Source organism: Trachypithecus francoisi, unplaced genomic scaffold (genome assembly GCF_009764315.1).
Source record: "Trachypithecus francoisi isolate TF-2019V2 unplaced genomic scaffold, Tfra_2.0 Lachesis_group3, whole genome shotgun sequence".
Taxonomy (NCBI): Eukaryota; Metazoa; Chordata; class Mammalia; order Primates; family Cercopithecidae; genus Trachypithecus; species Trachypithecus francoisi.
This window is the reverse complement of record NW_022681468.1, coordinates 145,756,640-145,781,219: the sequence shown is the minus strand read 5'-3', so window position 1 is coordinate 145,781,219 and position 24,580 is coordinate 145,756,640. Positions and strand designations below refer to the sequence as shown.

At 41.7% G+C, this 24,580-nt stretch overlaps 1 protein-coding gene and 1 pseudogene across 3 annotated transcripts in view; both read left to right on the top strand.

Annotated features, from left to right (window-relative positions):
- The window catches only part of GOLM2 (golgi membrane protein 2), a 129,621-nt gene that overhangs the window by 60,882 nt on the left and 44,159 nt on the right, over nucleotides 1–24,580 (top strand). The gene's annotated exons all lie outside the window — the stretch shown is intronic.
- On the top strand, nucleotides 5,804–7,766 carry LOC117070751 (annotated as a pseudogene).

The following is a 24,580-nucleotide window of genomic DNA, read 5'->3' as shown; positions in this document are numbered from 1 at the left end:
AGTAAAGACTCTCTGCTTAACAAAAGGAGAGGGAAGAGTAAAGGGGATTATGTCTTGCAGCGTAGATTTGAACTTGGTCACAGTTGGGAAGAGTACCAAGTGAACTCTTAGGGTCCCTAATTCCAGGCCTTAGCTCCTGGATGGCATTTCTGGACCTACGCTATGCTAGAAGGGAGCCTGTTGCTCTGAAGGGTGAGTCCCAGGCCTGGCAGCGTTCACAAGATGACTGAAGAGCCCTTGGGCCTTAAGTGAATGTTGTCGATACCCTGGCAATACTCCCCATGGGCCTGTGGTGGTAGTGGACACAGACAGAGACTCTGTTTTGGTGCCAAACTTACTGCAGTAGAAAGAATACCAGGTAGATTTCTAACATTTCCAATTTTAGGCCCTGGTTCCCAGACATCATCTCTGAACCTGCTGGGGGAATTTGCCACCCGGAAAGGAAGGACACAAGCCCAGCTGTCTTCATCATCTGCTGATTGTGGAGCCCTAGGGCCTTGAGCAAACATAGGTGGTAGCCAGGTAGTGGTTACAGCAGGCCTTGGCAAGACCCAGTGCTGTACTGGCTTCAGGTCTGACCCAGCACAGTTCTAATGGTGGTGCCACAGGGGTACGTGCCTATAGTCCCAGCTACTCCAGAAAGCTGAGGTGGGAAGATCACTTGAGCCTGGGAGGTTGAGGCTGCAGTGAGCTGAGATCATGCCATTGCACTCCAGCCTGGGCACCAGAGCAAGACCTTGCCTCAAAAAAAGAAAACAACAACAAAAAATTAAGGCCCAGCAATCTGTTGCCTACAAGAAACACACTCACCTGTAAAGACACACATAGGCTGGGTGCAGTGGCTCACCCCTGTAATCTCAGCACTTTGGGAGGTAAAGGCAGGTGGATCACCTGAGGTCGGGAGTTCCAGACCAGTCTGACCAACATGGAGAAACCCCGTCTGTACTAAAAATACAAAATTAACGGCGTGGTGGTGCATGCCTGTAATCCCAGCTACTCGGGAGGCTGAGGCAGAAGAATTGCTTGAACCCAGGAGGCAGAGGTTGTGGTGAGCCGAGATCGCGCCATTGCACTCCAACCTGGGCAAAACTCCGTCTCAAAAATAAAATAAAATAAAATAAAAAAGACACACATAGACTGAAAATAAAGGGATGGGAAAAGATGTTCCATGCAAGTAGAAACCAAAAAAAAAAAAAAAAAGAGAGAGCAAGAGTAGCTATACTTAAACAAAATGAATTTCAGGACAAAAACTTAAGAGACAAAGAAGGTCATTATATATAAAAGGGTCAATTCAACAATGGGATATAGCAGTTGTACATATATATGCACCCAGTGTTGGAACACCCTGATACATAAAGCAAATATTAGAGCTAAAGAGAAAGATAAACTTCAATACAATAATAGCTGAAGACTTCAACACCCTGCTTTCAGCATTGGACAGATCATCCAGACAGAAAAGCAACAAAGAAACATCAGACTTCATCTGTACTCTAGACCAAATAGACCTAATAGATATTTACAGAACATTTCATCCAATGGCTGAAGAATACATATTCTTCCCCTCAGTACATGCATCATTCTCAAGAGTAGAGGCCATATGTGAGGCCACAAAACAAGTCTTAAAACATTCAAAAAATTGAAGTTACATCAAATATCTTCTCTGAACCACAATGGAATAAAATTATAAATCAATAACAAGAGGCATTTTGGGAACTGTACAAACACATGGAAATTAAACAATATCCTCCTGAGTCACTAGTAGGTCAATGAAGAGATTAAGAAGGAAATTGCAAAATATCTTGAAACAAACGTAATGGAAACACAATATGCCAAATCCTATGGGATACAGCAAAAGCAGAACTAAGAGGGAAGTTTATAGCTACAAGTTCCTACATCAAAAAAGAAAACTTCAAATAAACAACGTAACAATGCATCCTAAAGAACTAGAAAAGCAAGAGTAATCCAAACCTAATGTTAGTAGAAGATAAAATAAAGATCAGAGCAGACATAAATGAAATGCAGAAAACAATACAAACGATCAAGGAAAGAAAAAGTTGGTGTTTTGAAAACTTAAAACTGACAAACTTTTTAGCCAGACTAAGAAAAAAAGAAGACCCAAATAAAGTCAGAAATGAAAAAGGAGATATTGCAACAGATAATACAGAAATTCAAAGGATCATTAGAGGCTACTATGAGCAACTATATGCCAGTAAATTGGAAAACCTAGAAGAAAGGGTTAAATTCCTGGACACATACAGTCTACTAAGATAGAACCATGAAGTAATATAAAACTTGAACAGACCAATGACAAGTAACAAGTTGAAGCTGTAATAAAAAGTCTTCCAGCAGAGAAATACCCGGGACCCAGTGGCTTCACTGTTGAACTCTACCAAACACTTAAGAAGTAAAACCAATCCTACTCAGACTATTCTGAAAAATAGAGGAGGAGAGAATACTTCCAGACTCATTCTAGGAGACCAGTATTAGCCTGATAACAACACCAGTTAAAGACACATCAAGGGAAAAGAAAACACAGAATAATATCTCTGATGGACATTGGTGCAAAAATCCTTAACAAAACACTGTCAAACCAAATTAAGGAACATATTAAAAAGATCATTTATCATTGAACAAATGGGTTTTATCCCAGGGATGAAAGGATGTTTCAGCATACATGACTCAATTAATGTGGTATCAACAGAATGAAGGACAGAAACCATATGGTCATTTCAGTTGATGCTGAGAAAGCATCTGATAAAATTTAACATCTCTTCATGATAAAAATCATCAAAAAACTGCATGTAGAAAGAACATACCTCAACATAATAAAAACCACATGTGGGAGACCCACAGCTAGTATTATACTGAGGAGGGAAAACTGAAAGGCCTTTTCTCTAAGATCTATCTGTAACATGAAGTGGATGCCCACTTTCACTACTGTCATTTGATCTAGTACTGTTATTTGACCTAGACTTTCAGTACTAATACTGGAAGTCCTAGCCAGAGCAATCAGAAAAGAGAAAGAAAGAAAGGACATCCAAATCAGAAAGGAAGGTGAAAGGTTGCCCACTTTAAGCACTGCTATTTAACCTAGTACTGGAAGTCCTAGCTAGCAATCAGACAAAAGAAAGAAATAAAGGTGGCCATGCGCAGTGGCTCATGCCTGTAATCCCAGCACTTTCTGAGGCCGAGGTGGGTGGATTACGAGGTCAGGAGATTGAGACCACCCTGGCTAACGTGTTGAAACCCTGTCTCTACTAAAAATACAAAAAATTAGCCGGGCGTGGTGGCTGGCGCCTGTAGTCCCAGCTACTCGGGAGGCTGAGGCAGGAGAATGGCATGAACCCGGGAGGCGCAGCTTGCAGTGAGCCAAGATTGTGCTGCTACACTCCAGCCTGGGTGACAGAGCGAGACTCTGTCTCAAAAAAAAAATTAAAAAAAAAAAAATAATAAAGGGCATCCAAATCGGAAAGGAAGAAGTCAAATTATCCTTGTTTGCAGGTGATATGATCTTATATTTGGAAAAACCTAGACTCCACCAAAAAACTATTAGAACTGATAAATTTAGTAAAGTTGCCGCATACTAAATCAACATACAGAAATCAGTAGCATTTCTATATGCCAACAGTGAATAATCTGAAAAAGAAATCAGGAACATAATCCCATTTACAATAGCTACAAATAAAATACCTAGGAATTAACTTTACCAAAGAAGTGAAAGATCTTCACAATGAAAACTGTAAAACATTGGTGAAAGAAATTGAAGAGGACACACACACAAAAAGGAAAGATATTCCATGTTCATAGATTGTAAGAATCAATGTTGTTCAAATGTTCGTGCTACCCAAAGCAGTCACAGATTCAGTGCAATCCCTATCAAAATATGGCAGTCTTCCCAGAAATGGAAAAAACAATCCTAAAATTTATATGAAATCATAAAAGACCTAGAATAGCCAAAGCTATCCTGAGCAAAAACAACAAAATAGGGGAAATCACATAACCTGACTTCAAATTATACTACAGAGCCATAGTAACCAAAACAGCATGGTACTTGCATTAAAAACAGACACATAGACCAATGAAACAATAGAGAACCTAGAAACAGTTCATACATCTACAGTGAACTCATTTTTGACAAAGGTGCCAAGAATATGCATTGGGGAAAGGACAGTCTCTTGATTAGATGGTGCTGGAGAAGCTGAATATCCATATGCGGAAGATCGAAACTAGCTCCCTGTCTCTCACCACATACAAAAGTCAAATCAAAATGAATTAGCGACTTAAATCTAAGACCTGAACTATGCAACTACTAAAAACAACATTGGGAAAACTCCCTGGGATATTAGTCTGGGCAAAGATTTCTTGAGTAAAACCCCATAAACACAGGCAACCAAAGAAAAGATGGACAGATGGGATGACATCAAGTTAAAAAAGCTCTGCACAACAGAGTAAACAGTCAGAAAAGTGAAGAGTGGCCAGGTGCAGTGGCTTACACCTGTAATCCTAGTACTTTGGGAGGCCGGCAGATCACCTGAGGTCAGGAGTTCGAGACCAGCCTGGCCAACATGGTGAAACCCCGTCTCTACTAAAAATACAAACATTACCTGGGCGTGGTGGCAGGTGCCTGTGATCCCAGCGACTTGGGAGGCTGAGGCAGGAGAATAGCTTGGACCTGGGAGGTAGAGGTTGCAGTGAGCCGATATTGTGCCATTTCACTCCAACCTGGGCAACAACAGCAAAACTCCATCTCAAAAAAAAAGAAAACAGAAAAGTGAAGAGGCAACACACAGAAAGGGAGAAGATATTTGCAAACTATCTATCTGACAAGAGATAAATACTTAGAATATATAAGGAGCTCAAACAACCATATAGGAAAAAAAATCTTATAATTCAGTTAGAAAATAGACAAAAGGTCTGAATAGATCTATGTCAAAAGAAGACATACAAATGCAAAGCAGATATATGATAAAGTGCTCAATATCATTGGTTGTCAAAGAACTCTAAATCAAAACTATAATGAGGTATGACTTCAGCCCATTTAAAATGGATTGTATCCAAAAGACAGATAATAACAAATGCTGGCAAGGATATGAAGAAAAGTGAACCCTCATGCACTGTTGGTGGGAATGTGAATTAGTACAGCCACTATGAAGAACAGTTTGGAGTTCCTCAAGAAACTAAAAATAGAGCTACCATATGATCTAGCCATTCCACTGCTAGGTATATACTTAAGAGGAAGGATATGACCTGGCATTCATATGCAGAAAAAGATACATATAGAAAGGAAATCAGTATATTAAAAAGATATTTGTACTCTTTTGTTTATTGCACTGTTCACAGTAGCCAAGATTTGGAAGCAACCTAAGCGCTGATCAACAGATGATGAAAAAGGAAAATGTGGTATATATACACACTGGAGCACTATTTAGCCATAAAAAAGAATGAGATCCTGTCATTTGCAACAACATGGATGGAACTGTGGTCATTATGTTAGGTGAAATAAGCCAGACACAGAAAGACAAACTTCACATATCCTCACTTATTTGTGGTGGGAGCTAAAAATTAAAATTGTTGAACTCATGGAAATAGAGAGTAGAATAATGGTTATCAGAGGCTGTGAAGGTTATTGGGGAAGGGTAGGGGGGAAGTAGGGATGGTTAATTGGTACAAAAATAGAATGAATAAGATCTAGTATTTGATAGCACAGCAGAGTGACTAAATAATAATTTAATTCCTGAAAGAGTATAATTGGATTGTGACACAAAAGATAAATACTTGAGGTGATGGATGCCCCATTTACCCTGGTGTGATTATTACACATTGTATGCCTGTATCAAAATATCTCCTGTACCTCATAAATATATACACCTACCGTTTACCCACAAAAATGAGAAGAAAATGTAAGTAATGCATTTCCTCAAAAAGTTATAGGTAATTAGTATTGATCCACTATATGTAATTGACATCTATCAACCACTTCATCCAACAACAGCAGGTACACATTCTTCTCAAGCTGTCATGGAACACTCACCAAGATAGATCATAAAACATACTTAAACAGATTTAAAAAAATATTAATCACATAATGTCCACTCTCAGACCTCAGTGGAATTAAACTGAAAATCAATAGAGAAAGATATGCTCTCTGCTCCTTCTATATGATAAAGGACTACATCTCATGCAGCACAAGCCATGTTCCTGAGACACTTGGTGAAATTGAAGCTTGTAGTAAACAGATTTGGTTGTACCGGGCATCTGGTCAACTGGGTTGCTTTTAACTCTGGCAAAGTGGATATTGTCATCATCAGTGATCCCTTCATTGACTTCACCTACATGGTCTACATGTTCCAGTATGATTCCACCAGTGGCAAGCTCCATGGCACTGTCAAGGCTGAGAATCAGAAGTTTGTCATCAGTGGAAATCCTATCACCATCTTCCAGGAGCAAGATACCACCAAAATCAAATGTGGTGATGCTGGCACTGGTTGTGTTGTGTAGTCAACTGATGTCTTCACTATCTTGGATATGGCTGGGGTGTACTTAGAGGAGAGAGCCAAAGAGTCATCATCTTTGCTTCCTTTGACCCCGTTTGATGGGTGAGAACCATGAGAAGTACGAAAGCAACCTCACAATCATCAGCATTGCCTCCTGCACCACCAATTGCTTAGGATCTCTGACCAAGATCATCCATGACAACTCTGGCATCATGGAGGGACTCATGACCACAGTCCCTGCCATCACTGCCACCCAGGAAACCTATGGATGGCTCTTCTGGGAAACTGTGACGTCATGGTTGTGGGGCTCTCCAGAACATTATTTCTGCATCTACTGGAACTTCCAAGGCTGTGGGCAAGGACATCCCCAAGCTGAATGGGGAGAGCACTGGCATGGCCTTCCTTGTCCCCACCACCAATGTGTCAGTCGTGGACCTGACCTGCTGTCTGGAGTAACCTGCCAGATATGACTTCAAGAAGATGGTGAAGCAGGCATTGGAAGATCCCTTGGAGGGCACACTGGCCTACACTGGACACCAAGTTGTCCCCTGTGACTTTAACGGTGACACTCCCTCTTCCACTTTTAATTCTGGGGCTAGCATTACCCTCAGCAACCACTTTGTCAAGGTAATTTCCTCGTATGACAATTACTTTGGCTTCAGCAACGGGGTGGTGGACCGCATGGTCCACATGGCCTCCAAGGAGTAACAGCCCTCTGGACCACCAGCCCTAGTGATAGCACGAGAGAAAAAGAGAGGCTCTCAGCTGCTGAGGAGTCCCTGCCACACTCCATCCCCCACCACACCAAGAATCTCCCCTCCACCACAGTTTTCATGCCATATCCCCTGAAGATTGGGAGGGGTCTAGAGAGCCCCCACCTTGTCATGTACCATCAATAAAGTCTTCTGTACTCAGCCAAAAATAAAATAAAATAATAGAAAGATAACTGGAAAATCCCAAAATATGTGGAGATTAAACAACTATTTCTGAATAATACATGGATCAAAGAAGAAATCTCAGTGAAATTTAAAAATACTTTAAATGAAAATGAAAACACTACTTATCAAAATTTATAGGATGCAGTGAAAGTCATGCTTAGAGGGAAATGTATAACAGTGAATGCATATGATAGAAAAGTAGAAAGGTCTAAAATCAATCATTTGTTTCCATCTTAGGAAATTGAAAAAAAAATGGCAAATTAAATCCAAAGTAAGCAGAAGAAAAGACGTAATAAAAAATTAGAAACCAATAAAATTAAAAACAGGAAATCAATAGAGAAAATCAGTGGAACCAATAGCTGGTTCTTTGACAGTATTAATAAAAGTACATAAGCCTCTAGCAAAGCTAAGAGAAAAAGAGAGAGGACACAGATTACTTCTGTCAGAAATGAAAGAGGGTTATCACTACAGATCCCATGGACATTAAAAGGAAAATAAAGGAATACTATGAACAACTCTATGCCTACCAGTCTGATAACCTAGATGAACTAGACCAATTCCTTGAAAGACACACTCTGCCAGGTCTACAAAAAGATAATCTGAATAGGTTTATATCTATTAAATAAATTGAATCAATAACCTTCCAAAGCAGGAAGCACCAGGTATACAAATGGGTTTGCTGGTGAACTTTACCAAACATTTAAGAAGAAACTATACCCCTTATCTACAGTCTCTTTCAGAAGACAGAAGCAGAGGGAATACTTCCTAATTTATTCTATGATGCCACTGTTGTGTCAGTACCAGAACCAGAAAAAGACACTACTACAGACCAATGTCTATCATGATCTTAGATGAGAGAAAACTACAGACCAATATCTCTCTTGATCTTATATGCAAAAATTCTCAATGAAATATTAGCAAATTGAATCCGACAATGTATACAAGAATTATAGGCCGGGCATAGTGGCTCATACCTGTAATCCCAGCACTTTGGGAGGCCAAGGTGGGCAGATTGCTTGAGCTCAGGAGTTTAAGACCAGTCTGAGCAACATGGCGAAAACCCATCTCTATAAAAAAAATACAAAAACTAGCCAGGTGTGGTGGCACGTGCCTGTGGTCCCAGCTACTCAGGAGGTTGAGTTGGGAGGATTGCTTGAGCCCAGGAGGTCGAGGCTGCAGTGAGCCAAAATCACATCATTGCCTAGGTGACAGCAAGACCCTGTCCCCACCCACGCCCCCTTCCCCCCAAAAAAGAAAAAAGTATATCACAACCAAGTGGGATTTATCCCAGGTATGCAAATCTGGTTAAATACTAACAAATCAAGTAACGTAATTCATCGTCTTAGCAGGCTAAAAAAGAAAAATCACATGATTATATCTATGAATACAGAAAAAGCATTTGGCAAAATCCAAAGCTCATTCATGATAAAAACACAGTTAACTAGGAATACAAGGAAACGTTCTCAACTTGATACAGAGTATCTGCAAAAAAATCTACAACTAACAACATACCTAGTGGTGATATACTAGAAGTTTTCCTACTAACATCATGAACAAGGCAAGGATGTGCCTTCTCACCACTCCTTTTTAATATTATACTGGAAGTCTTAGCTAGTGTAATAAGGCAAAAATGGAAATAAAAGGTAAACACTTTGGGAAGGAAGAAATAAAACTCTCTTTGTTCACAGATGTCATTATCTTATATGTAGAAAACCCAAGAGAACTGACAAAAACACTCCTGGAACTAGTAAGTGATTATAGAAAGGTTGCAGGATGTAAGGTTAATATACAAAAGTTAATCACTTTCCCATATACCAGCAATCAACAAATAGAATTTGGAATTAGAAACACAATACCATTTATATTAGTACTCTCAAAATTCAATTATTTAGGTATAAATTTAATAAAATGTGTAAAAGGTCTATATAAGGAAAACTACAGAACTCTCAGGAATGAAATCAAAGAAGGATTAAATAAATGGAGAGCTATTTCAGTTTCATAGATAGGAAGACTCAGTATTGTCAAAGTGTCAGTTCCTCAGAGTATGATTTATAGATTGATGAGATCCAAGTCAAAATCCCAGAAAGTTATTTTGTGAATATTGACAAACTGATTCCAAAGTTTATAGAGAGAGGCAGGCCAGGCACTGTGGCTCACGCCTGTAATCCCAGCACTTTGGGAGGCTAAGGTGGGCAGATCACCTGAGGCCAGGAGTTTGAGACCAGCCTGGCCAACATGGCAAAACCCTGCCTCTACTGAAAATACAAAAATTAACTGGGTGTGGTGGTGCACATCTGTAATCCCAGCTACTCAGGAGGCTAAGGCATGAGAGTCACTTGAACCCAGGAGGCGGAGGTTGCAGTGAGCCAAGAGCACTTCACTGCACTCCAACCTGGGTGACAGAGCGAGACTCTGTCTCAAAAAAAAAACAAAATAAAGTTTATATAGAGAGGCAACAAAATAAAGTTTATATAGAGAGGCAAAAGATTCAGAATAGCCAACACAATATTGAAGACAAAAGTTGGAGGACTGATGCTACTTGACCTCGAGACTTAATATACAGCTTCAGTAATCAAGACAGTGTGGTATTGGTCAAAGAATAGACAAATAGACCAGTGAAACAGAACAGAGAGTCCAGAGATAGACACACATAAATATAGTCAACTGGTCTTTGACAAAGAAGCAAAGACAATACAATGGAGCAAAGACGATATTTTCAAAAAATGGTGCTGGCAACTAGATTTTTAAAAAATGAATCTAGACATAAACGTTATACCCTTCACAAAAATTAACTCAAAATAGATCGTAGACCTAAATAGAAAATGCAAAAGTGTAAAACTAGAAGACAACAGTAGAAAACCTAGATTACCTTGGGTATGGCAATGACTTTTTGGATACAACACCAAAATAGTGATCCATGAAAGAAATAATTAATGAGCTGGACTTCATTAATATTTAGAAACTTCTGGCCGGGTGCAGTGGCTCACGCCTGTAATCCCAGCACTTTGGGAGGCCGAGGCCAGTGGATCACGAGGTCGGGAGATCGAGACTATCCTGGCTAACATGTTGAAACCCCATCTCTACTAAAATTACAAAAAAATTAGCCAGGCGTGGTGGCGGGCACCTGTAGTCCCAGCTACTCGGGAGGCTGAGGCAGGAGAATGGTGTGAACACAGGAGGCAAAGGTTGCAGTGAGCCGAGATCGCCCCACTGCACTCCAGCCTGGTTGACAGAGTGAGACTCCGTCTCAAAAAAAAAAGATTTAGAAACTTCTGTGAGGGAAAATGTCAAGAGAAGGCAAGAGGGAGAAAAATTTTGTAAAAGACACATCTGATAAAAGACCTATGCAAAATATACAAAGAACTCTTAAAACTTAACAACTAAAGGCTGGGCGCAGTGGCTCACGCCTGTAATCCCAGCACTTTGGGAGGCTGAGGTGGGCAGATCACAAGGTCAGGAGATCGAGACCATCCTGGCCAACACAGTGAAACCCCGTCTCTACTAAAAATACAAAAAATTTAGCTGGGCATGGTGGCAGGATGGCATGAACCCGGGAGGCAGAGCTTGCAGTGAGCCAAGATCACACCACTGCACTCCAGCCTGGGCAACAGAGTGAGACTCCATCTCAAAAAACCAAACAAACAAACAAAAAAAGCAACTAACAATTAGAAAACAAGCTGGGTATGATGGCTCACACCTGTAATCGCAGCACTTAGGGAGGCTGAGGTAGGTGGATCGCTTGAGCCTAGGAGTTTGAGACAGCCTGGGGAATATGACAAAACCCCATCTCTACCCAAAATACAATAAAACTGGACAGGCGTGGCCGGGCACAGTGGCTCAATGCCTGTAATCCCAGCACTTTGGGAGGCCGAGGCGGGCTGATCACAAGGTCAGGAGATTGAGACCATCCTGGCTAACATGGTGAAACTCTGTCTCTACTAAAAATACAAAAATTAGCTGGGCGCGGTGGCGGGCACCTGTAGTCCCAGTTACTCGGGAGGCTGAGGCAGGAGAATGGTGTGAACCTGGGAGGCGGAGCTTGCAGTGAGCCGAGATCGTGCCACTGCTCTCCAGTCTGGGCGACAGCACGAGACTCTTGTCTCAAAAAAAAAAAAAAAAAAATTAGATGTGTTCCCAGCTACTCGGAAGGCTGAGGTGGGGGGGATTGCTTCAGCCCAGAAAGCAGAGGTTGCAGTGAGCCATGATTACACCACTGCACTCCAGCCTGGGCAACAGAGTGAGATCCTGTCTCCAAAAAAAAAAAAAAAAAGAACTGAAAAGAAAAGAAAACAACTTGATTAAAAAATGGACCAAAGACCTAAATAGACACCTCACCAAAGAAGGCATAGAAATGGCAAATAAACATATGAAAAGATGCTCCACATCATGTGTCATCAGGGAAATTTAAATTAAAACAGCAATGAGACACCACTGTAGTAGATTTTGGGCCGTTCTAATAGGACAAGATCCAGAACACCGAAAACACCAAATGCTGGCAAGGACGTGGAACAAAAGCAATTTTTATGTGTTGCTGGTGAGAATGCAAAATTGCCAACTACTTGGGAAGGTAGTTTGGCAGTTTCTTACGAAATTAAACATACTTTGACCATATGATCCTGAAATCCTACTCCTTGGTATCTATCGAAAAGAGTTAAAAACTTATATCCACACAGTGGCCTGCACATAAATGTTTATAGAAGCTTTATTCGTAATTGCCACAACTTGAAAACAACCAAGATATTCTTCAGTAGGTGAGTGGATAAACTGTGGTACCTCTGGACAATGGAATATTATTTACCACTGAAAGGAAATGAGATATAAAGACATGAAAAGACTTGGAGAAAGCTGGGTATGGCAGTTCATGCCTGCAATCCCAGCACATTGGGAGGCCAAAGTGGACAGATCGCTTGGGCCCAGGAGTTCAAGATCAGCCTTGTCAATACAGTGAAACCCCATCTCTACAGAGAATACAAAAATTAGCTGGATGTGGTGGTGTGTGACTGTAATTGCAGCTACCCGGCAGGCTGAGGTGAGATAATCACCTGAGCCTGGGAAGTTGAGGCTGCAGTGAGCTGTGACTGCACTCCAGCCTGTATGATGGAGTAAGACCCTGTGTCAAAAACAAAAAAGACTTGAAAAAAAATAAATGCATATTACTAAATGAAAGAAACCAATCTGAAAAGGCTACGTACTGTATAATTACAACTATAGACATTCTGGAATAGGAAAAACAATGGAGACACTAAAATGCAATTAAAAAATTAGTAGTTGCAAGGTGATGGGGTAGAGAGAGAGGGGATGAATAGGCAGAGCACAGAGGATTTTAGTTCGGTGAAATGCTCTGATACTATAATGGGGAGACATGTTGTTATACATTTGTCCGAACCCATAGAATGTACAACACCAAGAATGAACCCTAATGTAAACTAGGGTACTTTGGGTGATTACAGTGTGCCAGCGTAGGTCCATCAGTTTTAACAAATGTACCACTCTGGTAGGGGATGTTAATAATTGGGGAAGCTATCCATGTATAGCAGGAGATATATGGGATATTTTTCTGTCTTCCTGTCAGTTTTGTTGTGAGCTTAAAACTGCTCTAAGTCTTAAAAAACAATTAAAGAGAGGCCAGGCTCATACCTATAATCCCAGCAGTTTGGGAGGCTAAGGCAGGAGGATCGCTTTAGTCCAGCAGTTTGAGACCAGTTTGGACAACATAATATGAGACAGAAGAAATACCACAATTAGCCATGCATGGTGGCACACGCCTGTAGTCCCAGCTACTTGGGAGCCTGTGGTGGGAGAATCACTTGAGCACAGGGGATTGAGGCTGCAATGAACCATGATGGCACCATTGCACTCCAGCCTGGTCAACAGAACGCGACCCTGTCTCAAAGAAAAAAAATAAAAACTAAAGAGAAGTAATTACAGGGATATGTGAGAGGAGGAAAAAAGATAGGAAGATTATGTCGTAAGGCCAGGTGCAGTGGCTCACACCTGTAATCCCAACAGTTTGGGATGCCGAGATGGGAGGATTGCTTGAGGCCAGGAGTTCAGAGTTACAGTGCGTTATAATCATGCTGCCCGTACTCCAGTCTGGGCAACAGAACAAGACCCTGTCAAAGAAAAAAACAAAAAGGTTATGTTTTAAGGAAATATTGTAGTTAATCATTTATATTTTGGGTAGAGATTATTTTTCTAAAAGCACTCTCAGAGAAAAAAATTAAGTTATAAAAATTTAAAAATCTTAAATTGCCAGTCTTGATATTAAAATTATAATTAAAATTTTTTCTTAGATGTCTTTTAAAACAGACATTGGCAAACTACCAGGTTGCCATTTGTTTTAATAAATAAAATTTTACTGAAACATAGACATACTCATTTGTTTATATATTGCCTATGGCTGCTTTTCTGCTAGAACAGCAGAATTGAGTAAGGCCCACAAGCCTGAAACACTTACTGTGTGGCCCTTTAAGACAAAGTTTTCAGATCCCTGTTATAAAGGACACACATTTGAATCCTTCCTGTAGATTAAAATTTCTACTTTATCATTTCCTTCAGCCTGAAGAACTTCCTTTAGCATTCTTGAAGTGCAAGTTTTCTAGCAGTGAATTTTTCAACTTTTGTTTATCTGAAAGTATCTTTATTTTATTCTCATTTTTGAAGGCTATTTTTGCCAGATGTAGAAATCTGGGCTGATCGGTTGAGGGTATTCATTCAGCATGTTAAAGATGCAGTTCCGGCTGGGCGTGGTGGCTCATGCCTGTATTCCCAGCACTTTGGGAGGCTGAGGTGGGTGGATCACGAGGTCAAGAGATCGGAGACCATCCTGGCTAACATGGTGAAACCCTGTCTCTACTAAAAATACAAAAATTAGTTGGGCATGGTGACACAGGCCTGCAGTCCCAGCTACTCCTGAGGCTGGGGCAGCAGAATGGCTTGAACCCAGGAGGAGGAGGTTGCAGTGAGCCGAGACCACGCCACTGCATGCCAGCCTGGCGACAGAGACTCTGTCTCAAAAAAAAAAAAAAAAAAGAGACGCAGTTCCAACTGTCTTCTGGCCTCCTTTGTTTCTAAGTCAGCCATCTTTCTTTTGTTGTTCTTTTTATTGTGTTTTTTCTCTAGATGCTTTTAAGATTTTCCCTTTATCTTTAATTTTTATCGGTTTGACTATGATGTGCCTTAGTATGCTTTTTTTTGTTTTTTGGGTTTTTTTTGTATTTATCCTGCCTTGGGTTCTCTGAGGTTCTTAGATTTGTAGGTTGATGTTTTTCACCAAATTTGGGGAAATTTCAGCATTTATTCAGATCAAATATTCAAATTTTAAAATTGTTTTTTTTATCCTTCTAGGATTCAAGTTTCATACATTTTTAAAATTTATTTATTTATTTATTTATTTAAGATGGAGTCTCGCTTTGTCACCCAGGCTGGAGTGCAGTGGCGTGATATCGGCTCATTGCAACCTCTGCCTCCTGGGTTCAGGTGATGCTCCCACCTAAAACTCCCAAGTAGCTGGGATTACAGACATGCACCACCACACCCAGCTTTTTTTTTTTTTTTTTTTTTTTAGTAGAGATGGTGTTTCACCATGTTGGCCAGGCTGGTCTTGAACTCCTAACCTCAAGTGATCCGCCTGCCTCGGCCTCCCAAAATGCTGGGATTACAGGTGTGAGCCACCATGCTTGGCTGAGTTACATACATTTCAGACTGCTTGATATTATCCCAAAAGTCACTGAAGTTTTGTTTAGTTTTTTGTAATACCTTTTCTCCTTCAGTTTGTTTAATGTCTTTGATTTATCTTCAAGTTCATTGACCCCTTTTTTCTGTGATGTTTAGTCTGCTGTTAAGCCCATTCAGTATATATTTCATTTTAGGTATCGTACTTTCTATTCCAGAATTTCCATTTGGTTCTTTTTTACTTCTCATTTCTTTACCAGATGTTCCCACATTTTCCTTTAAATCCTTGAACATATATATATACACACAGACACCTATGTATACTTACATACACACACATATATACACATACATGTATACATACATATAAATATATAAACAGTTGTTTATAAGTTCTTGTCTGCTGATTTTCACAAGTGGATCACCTCTCTGTTTCTGTTGATTCCTTTTTTTCTTGATTATGGGTCATTCTCTGCTTTTTTGTATGTCTAGTAATTTTATTTTATACTTTATGAATATTACGTTGAGGAGTTTGTATTTCGTTGTCTTCTTTTAAAGGGTGTTGAATTTTGTTCTGGCAGACAAATTACTGGAGGAGCCTACATTAGTCAGGGTTCCCTAGAGGGACAGAACTAATAGGATATATATATGTATATACACACACACACACACCTAGCTACCACACCTGGCCACCTCTGTTATTTCTGTTCAGCTCTCAGCCCTATAGCATTATATATATATATACGTGTGTGTGTGTGTGTGTATGTGTATATGTACATATACATTCTTTGATTTGTGGGTTAATGTTTTTCACCAAATGATTCCTCCTCAAAAATGCCTCCCCTGACCAAGCTATCTAAAATAGAGCCTCCCACCACTCTCTATCACATCTCCGTTTTAATTTATACACAGCACTCTGACATTTATATTATGTTCTATAACTTTTGTTTATTTATTGTTATCTCCCCAACATAACATTACATTATGAAGAATGTAAGCTTCATAGGACAATAACTTGGTCTATCTTGTTCACTGCTGAATCTCCAGCTGTTTAAAACAGTTCTTAACAGGGCGCAGTGGCTCACACCTGTAATCCCATCACTTTGGAAGGCGGAAGCAGGTGGATCAAGAGATCTGGAGTTTGAGACCAGCCTGTATGTGTGTGTGTGTGTGTGTGTGTGTGTGTGTGTGTGTATGTATGTATATATATGTATGTGTGTATATACATATACACATACACATACACATACAGCCTGTATGTGTATATTTACACATACACATACACACACGCATATATGTATGTAAAGGGGAGTTTATTAAGTATTAATAAAGCCTGGATGACAAAGCGAGACTCCATCTTAAATAAATAAATAAATTTTTTAAATGTATGTAACTCGAGTCCTAGAAGGATAAAAAAAGATAGAATTTTAAAATTTGAATAATATTTGATCTGAATAAAGGGGAGTTTGTTAAGTATTAACTCACATAATCACAAGGTCCCACATTAGGCTGTCTGCAAACTTGAGGAGCAAGGGGAGCCAGTTCAAGTCTCAAAACTGAAGAATTTGGAGTCTGATGTTTGAGGGCAGGAAGCATCCAATATGAGAGAAAGATGTAGGCTGGAAAGCTAGGCCAGTCTCACCTTATCTCGTTTTTCTGCCTGTTTTATATTCGCTGGCAGTTGATTCGATTGTGCCCATCAGATTAAGGTGGGTCTGCCTTCCCCATCCCACTGACTCAAATGTTAATCTCCTTTGACAACACCCTCACAGACACACCCAGGATCAATACTTAAAGTATCCTTCAGTCCAGTCAAGTTGACACTCAATATTAACCATCACAGAGCCTGTTGATTCTGTCAGGCTTGTTTATGCTTTGGTTTTATGCTTCATTAGAGCAAGTTACTTTTTATTTTGTTTTTAGTCTCAGAGCATGGCCTTTAACTCTAGAGTGTGGCCTAAAAATAATAATACTCATGAGTAATTACTTTAGTGTAGTGATGTGCTCCTGTAGTCCCAACTACTCAGAAGGCTGAGGTGGGAGGATCATTTGAGCTCAGGAGGTTGAGACTGCGGTGAGCTATGATTGTGCCACAGCACTTCAGCCTGAGCACTAGAACAAGACCCCAACTCTAAGAGTGTGGTCCCTACTCTTAAAACTATGACCTTGTAGCATCTCATCTGAATACCAAAGATGCTTGGTGCTCCATGACCTTTGTTATTTCCTTAATTTTTTATTTTTAATAGGGAAGGGAGGGAGAATTTTAGCCTTTTTTTTTTTTAATTTATTTATTTATTTTTTTTGGTGCAGTGGTGTGATTGTAGCTCGCTGAAGCATCTACTTCTTGGGCTCAAGCTCTCCTCCCACCTTTGCCTCTGAATATCTGGGACTACAAGTGTGTGCCACCATGCCCACCTAATTTTTGTAATTTTTAGTAGAGACGAAGTCTCACTATGTTTTACAGGCTGGTCTCAAACTCCTGAACTCAAGTGATCTCCCACCTTGGCCTCCCAAAGCACTGGGGTTTCAGGGATGAGCTACCACACCCAGCCACCTCTGTTATTTCTGTTCAGCTCTCAGCCCTATAGGAGGAGCTGTCTGTTAGACCCCATGGAGTCTCACCCTGTGCATACACAACCTGAGGCTTGGCCAAAGACCCAAGAGAAAATCCCCATACAGATTTCTGCCCTCCGTTTCATCCCCTACAGCTTCCTCCTCTGTAATATCCTTTCCTGTAAATTCTAGCCACCTCAGCAGGCCAAACTCTGATGGTCTCTGTCTCCTCTGCTCACAAAGACTGCCTATTCATATATATCCCTTCTTTTAAGGACCATGGTCTTGTGCTGATGGTTGTACAGTGCTTACAAACAGCTGCCTCATGTATTTTGCCTGCCTTTATAATTGTTTAGGGTAGAGTAAACCCAATACTGGTTAGTATATCATTGCTAGCAGTGGAAGTTCATGTTGTCCTTTTAAAATTAAATAAATCGATCTCTAAGTTTAAAGAAAACTCATTACTCACAGACCATGTCTCAGGAGCCATGTGAGAACATAATTTTAAATAGTACATGTAGACATTTACCTATATTTCATGGAGGGCTGAGATAGTTCCACTAACCAATATTTGAGCAAATTTCAAGTGTGTTGTATCTGTTCATACACACAGAGCAAAGAATCAATGTTATATCATTGTTTTGTGTTTAATGTTTGTGCTTCAGAATGATTAATATTACTTCATGTCTTTCTAGGAGTTTTTAATGGTCAATTGCTGATCTAAGTTTCAGTAACTTTCCAAAACATTACTATAAGTAAATATTCATCAGGACTCTGAAGTGCAAGTCAACTATATAATCAGGAGGCTCAGTAAATTGATCACAGCCAGTCAATAAATTGATTAGTTTTACATGTAGATTGTTTTTTTTTTTTTTTTTTTTTTTTTTTTTTTTGAGACGGAGTCTTGCTCTGTCGCCGGGGCTGGAGTGCAGTGGCGGATCTCAGCTCACTGCAAGCTCCGCCTCCCGGTTCACGCCACTCTCCTGCCTCAGCCTCCCGAGTAGCTGGGACTACAGACGCCCGCCACCTCGCCCGGCTAGTTTTTTGTATTTTTTAGTAGAGACGGGGTTTCACAGTGTTCGCCAGGATGGTCTCGATCTCCTGACCTCGTGATCCGCCCGTCTCGGCCTCCCAAAGTGCTGGGATTACAGGCTTGAGCCACCGCGCCCGGCCTTTACATGTAAATTGTAAAGCTAATCAGATTATTTTCTCAATCTAAATCTTAGATTCATTTTCATTCTAAGGATAAATTCGTTACTTTGACAACTCAAAATAGTCCAGTATGTATTGATCACCAACTATTTGCTAGGCTTGTCTCATAATCCAGAGGAAAATATTCTCACTTAGTCCCCACATTGATCATGCAGGGTAAATGGCATCATCTCTATTTTATAGATGAGGGTTGAGGCTTAGAAAAATTAGGAACTAGACCGGGCGCGGTGGCTCAAGCCTGTAATCCCAGCACTTTGGGAGGCCGAGACGGGCGGATCACGAGATCAGGAGATCGAGACCATCCTGGCTACCACGGTGAAACCCCGTCTCTACTAAAAAATACGAAAAACGAGCCGGGCGAGGTGGCGGGCACCTGTAGTCCCAGCTACTCCGGCCGGAGGCTGAGGCCGGAGAATGGCGTAAACCCGGGGGGCGGAGCTTGCAGTGAGCTGAGATCCGGCCACTGCACTCCAGCCTGGGCGACAGAGCGAGACTCCGTCTCAAAAAAAAAAAAGAAAAGAAAAAAGAAAAGAAAAATTAGGAACTAATCCAAAGTCATACAGTTAATAAATTACTGAGCCATGATTTGACTCTCTAAAAGAGAAAATCTGGTCTAACTCCAAAGCTCATGTTTTTTATTTTTTTATTCTCTTGGCTGTGCAATAGAACCACCTTTGGAGCTTTCAGTAAGTACAGAAACCCATGCCCCATTCCCATATTCAGTATGTCTGTGGTAGTATCTGTAATATTAGAATGCAGCCAGAGTTGAGGACCACTGCTTATCAGTGCCATACTCCTTCTCTATCTTCATAGGCACTGGATCATGAAGTCCTGTTAGTCAGGAAATTGGAAGTCTAAACAGTTTTGAGATTGTAGCCCTGTTGTTAGAGTAGGAAAATGAGAGGAAAAGGCAGGATCAGTTCTTTTTTGCCTCTCAGAGTAGAGGCTGCAACTGAAACCTAATAGAGAAGTAGAGGATGATTAATCCTAAACCACCTGTCATCTTTGTAAGCATCTTACCTGTTTCTTTTTTTTTTTTTTTTTTTTTTTTTTTTTTTTTTTTTTTTTTTTTTTTTTTTTTTTTTTTTTGAGACAGAGTCTCGCTCAGTGCCCAGGCTGGAGTGCAGTGGCCAGATCTCAGCTCACTGCAAGCTCCGCCTCCTGGGTTGACGCCATTCTCCTGCCTCAGCCTCCCGAGTAGCTGGGACTATAGGCGCCCGCCACCTCGCCCGGCTAGGTTTTTTGTATTTTTTAGTAGAGACGGGGTTCACCGTGTTAGCCAGGATGGTCTCGATCTCCTGACCTCGTGATCCGCCCGTCTGGCCTCCCAAGTGCTGGGATTACAGGCTTGAGCCACCGAGCCCGGCTTACCTGTTTCTTTAGAAATGTTTACTCTGAAATTTTAAGTCAAGTGAGAGGTATGTCTTACCTCTACTGTCATGAGCTTTTTGTTTCCTCACCTGTGAAAAGGGATATCTATCTAATATAGAGGTAAAGGTGACATGAGACTAGTGCCTGCTTATTGCCTCTTTAGGAGCTATCAGATATAGTCCCAGCCCCCAATTACCTCTGCCACCTAGCCACCTACTCCTAACGTTTTTACTGTTGTGTCTCTCATGTGGTCCCTTCTTTCCTCTCCCTCATTTCTTTTTTTTTTTTTTTTTTTTTTTGAGACGGAGTCTCGCTCTGTCGCCCAGGCTGGAGTGCGGTGGCCAGATCTCAGCTCACTGCAAGCTCCGCCCCCCGGGTTTACGCCATTCTCCTGCCTCAGCCTCCCGAGTAGCTGGGACTACAGGCGCCCGCCACCTCGCCCGGCTAGTTTTTTGTATTTTTTAGTAGAGACAGGGTTTCACTGTGTTCGCCAGGATGGTCTCGATCTCCTGACCTCATGATCCGCCCATCTCGGCCTCCCAAAGTGCTGGGATTACAGGCTTGAGCCACCGCGCCCGGCCCCTCTCCCTCATTTCTAGCACTTTTCTTCACTCCTTAGCTTTTCCTCAAATATGCTGCACATGCTCCTGTCTCAAGGTCTTTGTACTTGATAGTCTTTGTTGGAATGTTCTTCCTCCAAGTTTCATTCATATCTCTGCTCAGATGATTCCTCCTCAAAAATGCCTCCCCTGACCAAACTATAAAATAGAGCCTCCCACCACTCTCTTTTTTTTTTTTTTTTGAGACAGAGTCTTGCTCTGTAGCCCAGGCTGGAGTGCAATGGCCGGATCTCAGCTCACTGCAAGCTCCGCCTCCCGGGTTTACGCCATTCTCCTGCCTCAGCCTCCCGGAGTAGCTGGGACTACAGGCGCCCGCCACCTCGCCCGGCTAGGTTTTTTTGTATTTTTAGTAGAGACGGGGTTTCACCGTGTTAGCCAGGATGGTCTCGATCTCCTGACCTCGTGATCCGCCCGTCTTGGCCTCCCAAAGTGCTGGGATTACAGGCTTGAGCCACCGCGCCCGGCGAGCCTCCCACCACTCTCTATCATATCTCCCTGTTTTAATTTATACACAGTACTCTGACATTTATATTATGTTCTATAACTTTTGTTTATTTATTGTTATCTCCCCAACAAGAATGTAAGCTTCATAGGACAATAACTTTGTCTATTTTGTTCACTGCTGAATCTCCAGCTGTTTAAAACAGTTCTTGGCAGGGCGCAGTGGCTCACGCCTTTAATCCCACTTTGGAAGGCGGAGGCAGGCGGATCAAGAGATCAGGAGTTTGAGACCAGCCTGGCCAACATGGTGAAACCCTGTCTGTACTAAAAATACAAAAATTAGCTGGGCGCGGTGGTGGGCGCCTGTAATCCCAGTTTCTCAGGAGGCTGAGGCAGGATAATTGCTTGAACCCAGGAGGTGGAGGTTGCAGTGAGCCGAGATCGTGCCACTGCACTCCAGCCTGGCTGACAGAGCAAGACTCCATCTTGAAAAAACGAAGCAAAACAAAAAAACAGATCTTGGCATATAGTAGATACTTAATAAATATTGTCCAATTGGCCAGGTGCAGTGGCTCACACCTCGGGAGGCTAGATGGGCGAATCACTTGAGATCAGGAATTCGAGACCAGCCTGGCCAACATAGTGAAACCCTGTTTATACTAAAAATGCAAAAATTAGCTGGGCATGGTGGTGCATGCCTATAATCCCAGCTACTTGGGAGGCTGAGGCACGAGAATTGCTTGAACCCGGAAGGCAGAGGTTGCAGGAAGCTGAGATCACCTCACTTCATTCCAGCTTGGGCAACAGAGCAAGACTCAGTCTCAAAAATAAAAAATAGGGCCGGGCGCGGTGGCTCAAGCCTGTAATCCCAGCACTTTCGGAGGCCGAGACGGGCAGATCACAAGGTCAGGAGATCGAGACCATCCTGGCTAACATGGTGAAACCCCGTCTCTCCTTAAAAAAATACAAAAAAACTAGCCAGGCGACGTGGCGGGCGCCTGTAGTCCGAGCTACTCCGGGAGGCTGAGGCAGGAGAATGGCGTAAACCCGGGAGGCGGAGCTTGCAGTGAGCTGAGATCCGGCCACTGCACTCCAGCCTGGGCGACAGAGCGAGACTCCATCTCAAAAAAAAAAAAAAATAAATAAATAAAAATAAACAATAAATAAATACTGTCAAATGATTAAATTTCTACACTGACAACTCTCCTTTATAAATAATACAAAAATCAGTGATAAGATAAAAACTGTATGCTCTAATGGCTTTGGTGGCCTGTATTTTCTCTTTGTGGTAAATATATTTTATTATATTATCTTTTTTTTTTTTTTTTTTTTTGAGACGGAGTCTCGCTCTGCTGCCCAGGCTGGAGTGTAGTGGCCGGATCTCAGCTCACTGCAAGCTCCGCCTCCCGGGTTTATGCCATTCTCCTGCCTCAGCCTTCCGAGTAGCTAGGACTACAGGCGCCTGCCACCTCGCCCGGCTAGTTTTTTGTATTCTTTTAGTAGAGACGAGGTTTCACCGTGTTAGCCAGGATGGTCTCGATTTCCTGACCTCGCGAGCCGCCCGCCTCGGCCTCCCAAAGTGCTCGGATTACAGGCTTGAGCCACCGCACCCGGCCTATTATATTATCTTTGATACTTTTCCTTAATAATGGCTTTATCAATGATATATGTTTTAGCAGCTGTATTAGTCAGATCTTGCATTGCTATAAAGAACTACCTGAGGCCAGGCACGATGGTTCACGCCTGTAATCCCAGCACTTTGCGAGGCCAAGGTGGGAGGATCACTTGAGCTCAAGAGTTCAAGACCAGCCTGGGCAATATAGTGAGACCCCATCTTTATTTTTGTTTTAAATGTTTAAAAGAAAAAAATAATAATTACCAGAGACTGGGTAATCTGTAAAGAAAGAGGTTTAATCAGCTCATGGTTCTGCGGGCTGTACAGGCATCTGCTTCTGAGGAGGCCCCAGGACACTTGCAATCATGGCAGAAGGCGAAGGGGAAGCAAGCACATCTTCACGTGGCCAGACAAGGGGAAGAAAGCAAAGGGGAAGGTGCCACACACTTTTAAACAACTAGATCTTGTGAGAACTCTTGTCACGAGACAGCACTATGGGGATGGTGCTAAACCTTTAGAAACCACCTCCATGATCCAGTCACCTCTCACCAGGCCCCACCTCTGACACTGGAGATTACAATTCAGCATGAGATTAGGGTGGGGACACAGAGCCAAACCATATCAGCAGCCTAGCTATTAATGGTATTTTCTGATAGCAGCATGATATTCCCTGTTGACTTGTATATTTTTCCCCTGGCACTCTGGTCTTCAATGAAAAGGACCAGGTTAAAATATAAAGAGAGCTGCTTTATTTATTTATTTATTTTTGAGATGGAGTCTCACTCCATTACCTAGGCTGGAGTGCAATGGTGTTATCTTGGCTCACTGCTACCTCCGCCTCCTGGATTCAAGTGATTCTCCTGCCTCAGTCTCCCGAATAGCTGGGATTACAGGCACATGCCACCACACCCGGCTAATTTTTGTATTGTTAGTGGAGACGGAGTTTTGCCCTGTTGGCCAGGCTGGTTTCAAACTCCTGACCTTGTGATCTGCCCACCTCGGCCTCCCAACGTGCTGAGATTACATGCGTGAGCCACTCCGCCTGGCTGAGAGCTGCTTTAATGTCATAAATCATTGTCATGATATTGTTTGCGGTCTACTCTGCATCTGATTTTCCCCATGCTTTCATTGTTTTCAAGCTCACATTTGTTACAGGTTTTTTCTTAATTTGTTTGAGAAGTAATTCTTAATTTGTTTGACTTAGTACTTTCTTATCTGAAGATTTATAGGCTGGGCACAGTGGCTCATGCCTATAATCCCAGCACTTTGGGAGGCCAGGGCAGGAAGGTGGCTGGAGCCTGGGAGTTCAAGACCAGCCTGGACAACATAGTGAGACCTTGTCTCTACAAAAAAAAATCTTTTTAATTAGCCAGGTGTAGTGTTGCATGCTTGTGGTCCTAGCTGGTCAGGAGGTTGAGGTGGGAGCACTGCTTGAGCCCGGGAGGTCAGAGCTCCAGTCAGCTGTGATCACGCTGATGCACTCCAGCCTGAGTAACAGAGCAAGACTTCTCAAAAAAAAAAAAAAAGAATGTTCATCATAAATTGTTGATAATGATAAATTGAAAACCATGGAAATCTTATAGGGAGGGTTCATTAAATTTGTTACATCCCTAAAAATGTAATATGTAACCACTAAAAAGGATGATGTTGAGCTGTATTTAT